Source organism: Gastrolobium bilobum, unplaced genomic scaffold, assembly GCF_033153095.1.
Source record: "Gastrolobium bilobum isolate Gb01-03AN ecotype WA unplaced genomic scaffold, APGP_CSIRO_Gbil_v1 utg6198, whole genome shotgun sequence".
NCBI classification, from domain to species: domain Eukaryota; kingdom Viridiplantae; phylum Streptophyta; class Magnoliopsida; order Fabales; family Fabaceae; genus Gastrolobium; species Gastrolobium bilobum.
The window spans coordinates 41,453-47,315 of record NW_026898268.1 but is presented as its reverse complement, the minus strand read 5'-3'; positions in this window follow the sequence as shown (position 1 = coordinate 47,315).

The following is a 5,863-nucleotide window of genomic DNA, read 5'->3' as shown; positions in this document are numbered from 1 at the left end:
CTGTTTGAAACTTCAGCTTGGCCATTTGTCTGTGGATGGTATGCTGTAGATACTTTATGGAGGACTCCATATTTCTTTAGTAAGGCATCCATGCTTCTATTGCAGAAATGTGAGCCCTGGTCACTGATAATAGCTCGAGGAATGCCAAACCTGCAGAAAATATGAGAACGGACAAAATCTACAACAACAGCAGAATCATCAGTTCGGGTGGCTTTCGCCTCAACCCATTTAGAGACATAATCCACAGCTAAGAGTATGTAAGCAAAACCAAAGGAAACAGGAAAGGGACCCATAAAATCAATACCCCAAACATCAAAAACCTCACAGAAAAGTATAAGGTTTTGGGGCATCTCATGTCTACGGGAAATACTACCTGCTCTCTGACAATTAGCACAAGACTTACAAAACTCATAAGCATCATGAAATAGAGAAGGCCAGAATAAACCAGAATCTAGAACCTTCCTAGCAGTTCTTTGTGGTCCAAAATGACCACCACAGACAGATGCATGACAAAAATTCAAAACAGATAGAGTCTCACTGTCAGGCACACATCTCCTAACCACTTGGTCACTACAAAATCTCCACAAATAAGGATCATCCCACACATAGTATTTAGACTCACTTTTCAATTTCAAGATCTGAGCCTTAATGGAGTCAACAGGTAACGCACCAGCAACCAAGTAATTAACTAAATCAGCAAACCAAGGGAACTTACCTTGCAGCTGTAAAAGCTGCTCATTAGGGAAATCATCCCCAATAGGTATAGGGTCAGATGGAAGAGAGGTGATGCGGCTCAGATGATCAGCAACTTGGTTTTCCGCTCTACTTCTATCCTTAATCTCAATATCAAACTCTTGAAGCAGCAACATCCACCGGATGTGTCTAGGCTTAGCATCTGCTTTCTTTAAAAGAAATTTCAAAGCTGCATGGTCAGAGAAAACAATAACCTTGGTATCTAATAGATACGACCGAAACTTATCAAGAGCAAACACTATAGCCAAGAGTTCTTTTTCAGTGGTGGTATAGTTGGATTGAGCAGAATCCAATGTCCGGGATGCATATGCAATGACATGTGGGGCCTTGTTGACCCGCTGAGCAAGAACAGCTCCAACAGCATAATTTGATGCGTCGCACATCAACTCAAATGGGAGGGACCAATCAGGTGCCCGGATCACAGGAGTTATGGTTAGGCAGCGCTTCAGATGATCAAAAGCTGCCTTGCATGCATCACCAAACTCAAAGTCAATGTTTTTCTGGAGGAGGTTGGACAGTGGAAGGGCAATCTTGCTGAAATCCTGAATAAAACGCCTGTAAAAACCTGCATGGCCAAGAAAAGAACGAACTTCCCGCACATAAGCGGGGTAAGGCAAAGCATAAATAACATCAATTTTAGCAGGATCCACTTCAATACCCTTTTCAGAGACAACATGTCCTAAAACTATCCCTGACTCAACCATGAAATGACATTTCTCAAAATTCAACACAAGATTGGTTTGAATGCATTTGTTCAGAACTCTACCCAGATTATCCAAACATGCATCAAAAGAAGAACCATAGACACTAAAATCATCCATAAAAACCTCCATGCAATCCTCTAACAACTCAGAAAAGATGCTTACCATGCAACGCTGAAAAGTACCTGGTGCATTGCAAAGTCCAAAGGGCATCCGCCTGTATGCATATGTGCCAAATGGGCATGTGAAGGTCGTATTTTCCTGATCCTCAGGTGCAATGTGGATCTGGAAGTAGCCTGAGTATCCATCCAGAAAACAGTAGTGGGATTTACCAGCCAACCGCTCCAACATCTGATCAATAAATGGAAGAGGGTAGTGATCTTTGCGGGTTGCCTGGTTGAGCCTACGGTAGTCTATGCAGACTCTCCAACTGTTTTAAGCTCTTGTTGTAATCAGCTCATTATTCTGATTGGCAATCACAGTGACTCCCGACTTCTTAGGGACCACCTGAACAGGACTCACCCACTAGCTATCAGAGATGGGGTAAATCATGCCAGCTTGCAAGAGCTTTGTTACTTCCTTCTTCACCACATCTAGAATCAGTGGGTTCAAACGCCTTTGGGGCTGTCTCACTGGTTTAGCTCCTTCTTCAAGTAGAATACGGTGCATGCATGTTGAAGGACTAATACCAATAATGTCAGCCATTGTCCACCCAATTGCCCTCTTATTTTCCTTCAGCAAGGTTAACAGTTTATCCTCCTGCTCAGGTAGAAGGTTCTTTGCCACAATGACTGGTAGTTGCTCATTCTCTTCAAGAAATGCATATTTCAAGTGGTCGGGCAGAACCTTCAACTCCAATTTTGGAGGATGCTCAATGGATGGAAGAGGTGTAGTTGGTGGTGCAAATTCTGCAGAAAACAAGTCAGCAGCAATGCCTGTAAACAAATTCTCAGAAACAGAATTAGGATCATCAATAATATCAGCAGGCAATTCAGAAAATGCAGATTCACACTCAGAATCAGAATCATCAATCAGTGCATCATTGAAACCAGAAAGATGAGATGTTATTTCAGCACACACAATGCACTCTTGACTATAACCACAACCACAGAAATTAGAATCAGAATCAGTAGATGAAAAATCAGAAAAATCAGCAAGGAATTCAGCAGAAAAATTCTCAACAACTTCATCTATCACATCAATGCAGAAAACAGAATGCTCTTCCCTAGGATGTTTCATGGCATCAAAGATATTAAAATGCACAATGCTATCACCAAACTCCATGGAAAGAGTACCATAATACACATCTATCTTGGTCCTAGCTGTTCTCATGAAAGGCCTACCAAGTATGATTGGTGATCTATTAGTAGCAGTCTCACTCTCCATTTCTAAAATGTAGAAGTCAGCAGGAAAAATCAGATTATTAACCCTGACCAATACATCCTCAATCAAACCAGATGGGTGAATACTACTCCTGTTAGCTAATGTAACCACAATACTAGTAGCACGCGAAGGACCAAGACCAAGAGACTTATAAACAGATGCAGGCATAACATTAATGGAAGCTCCTAAGTCTAGCATGCAATCATGAAAAACAGAATTGCCAATCACACAAGGGATAGTAAATGTCCCTGGATCTTGACACTTTTTAGGCATAGGCTGGATGAGTGCCGATACATTCTGACTCAGGTTAACCTGCTCATCTCCCTTCAGTCTCCTTTTGTTGGTGCACAGCTCCTTCAGAAACTTGGTATATCTCGGAATCTGCTGTATGGCATCCAGAAGAGGGATGTTCACCTCAACTTTCCGGAAGGTGTCAAGTATCTCTTTATCTTGAGCCTTTGCTGACTGCTTCTTTGACTGAGTGGCTCTCTGAGGGAATGGTAGAGGGATATGGACATCAGATGTATCAGTGCTCTGCTTCTTGGAGCTAGTGTCACCTCCCTTAGATGACTCAGCAGTAGTGTGGTTTGGCTCCTCCATTTGCTTTGCTGACCGCAGAGTAATAGCACTCACATTTCCGCTTCCTTTTGGATTTGGAACTGTTTGGGATGGAAATGAGCTGCCACTTGCTTGTTGATTTTGACTCATTGACGTTGCAAGTTGGCCAATCTGTGTTTGCAGATTCTGGATGAAAGACTCAGTAATCTATTGGAACTGCAGATTGTTAGTTGCCATCTGCTTCACTAAATCCTCCAAAGAACGGCCATTGCTACTAGCTTGCTGCTGCACTGGTGGCTGTTGCATTTGCTGCTGCTGCATTGGATGTGGAGGTGCAAATTGTTGAAAAATTTTCCTCTGTTGTGAAGGTACAAACTGCTGCCTCTGCTGGAATGGTGCACTTTGCTGATTCTGGCTCCATTTGAGATTGGGATGATTTTTCCAGACAGGATTATATGTATTGGAGAAGGGATTGTTTTGCTGCTGCTGCTGGTATTGTGGCTTTCCAGGAAAAACTGCAGCAACAGACTGATCAACTTGGAAACTGATGTCTGGAAAGGAAGGACGAGCATCTGTAGGGTGAAAAATTGGATTCATAGCAAACAGAAGCAAAAAAAAATCTACGAAAAATACTAAATGAACTCAGAATGATATGAGACCAACTCTCCTAAACTCTAAATGACCCTACGGACTCAAAAATAAAATAAATTTTTTTCAAAAAATAAAATAAAATACTAAACAAACGAATTCTGCGAAAATAGGGCCTGATTCATGGGGCATAGCCCGACGACTTTTGACAGGGATGATCGTCTTCTTCAGGTCACCAATTTTCAGATCAATCAAAGTAAGTCGAACAAATCCAGAAATACCCGACACATCCTGAAACGACAAAGAAACACCAAAACGGGTTAGTAAACGACAGAATTTGGCAAAAATAAGGGTCAGGGTGTGACTTATGCTCAGAAGGTCAAATTCCTTTGGGAATAGAACTCTCGGAGCCAATCTCTCAAACTGAAGTTTTACCGATTTCGCCAAATTTGCCCAAAACTGCCCTAAACGTAAACCGTAATGCAAAAAATTCAAAAACTGAGAAAAGTTGCCTCTCCAGAATCAAATTCCGATGTAGAATCAAAGGTGCAAAAATCAGAATCAGAAACATAAACGAGTGCAAAACGCAAAAACAAGACAGGTGCGCAAAAACAAGACAGATGCAATTTCTCCGGCAACGGCGCCAAATTTGACACGAGCTGTAGAACTTGCGCAAATTAAAAAAAAAAAATATTAGGGTTCAGAAAATTTGTAGTAAAGTGGAAACCCTAAGTCGTCTCTCAAGGAAATTGTTTTGGTAAAAATCGCTTATGATGACAGAAAATTAAAAGGGGGTTTTGGATTTTGATTGAATAATTAAAAAGGCAGAATATAAATTTGGAATAAAAATTCGTAATTAAAAATTAACCAACCTAAGGTTAGGGTTCCATGGACGTCTTTCCTCGGATAAAAAGATATCAAAATCGTGATTGATCGTCAATCGAATCAGAATCCTTATTTCCAATTGACAACCCTCTTTAAGCGATCGCTTAGCATTTGATCAAATACGGTGCTTCTACTCATACAATCGCAGAGTATCAACCCGTTTGATTTAAGGTCATAGGGTCAATCAATCTAACCATCAAATCTGATGATTAATCCCTTTCCATAATCGCAATCGCGAACCTCAGATTGAATATCCACGATCGCACGATATCAATCTGAGTTGGGAAGGGAAACGAAACAGATTTAAAATAAAGCGCAGACCCTCAAGACCAATCCATGGAATCCGTTACCCTTAGGTTGATTAAAAGGTTTTTAGCCTCGCATGGCTAAGGTAAACATGATTAAAATAAAATAAAAAGAAGAAGAAGAAAAAGATGAAGAACGCGAAGAACGCTCCAGAGAAAGTGCTTTGATCCCAAAATACGAAAATTTAGAATGAAACAAATGTTTCCTACTCTACCGTCATATACCCCTACCCAAAGTGGGTTAGGGTTCAGTTCTGATCGGCTCATCTATCTAAAATGCGAAATAAAATAAATAAAATAAAATAAAATAAAACTTGGCTTTGGGCCACTTATGTAATTGGGTTTTAAATTACAAGTCTAAAACTTCAGCAAAACACGTTCTTCTTGGCGTCAGAGACCAGCTTCTAGTCTGAAATGGGCTTCGAAAAGCTGAAAAATACAGAAGTAACGTAAAGCTGAAAAATTCTGACGAAAATAAATTAAACCCAATCAAACACTAAAAATGTAAATTAACTCAAAATATCATTATTTTATTAAAATAAATCCTAAAAATACTAATCAAGAGTAACAAATAAGTGTAATAAAATATGAGTTATCAAGTATCTGAATACTTTTCTCCCAGTATCCGAATACCTCAGTATCCGAATACCAAACCTTCCTGTATTCGAATACCTTCCAGTATTCCAATAC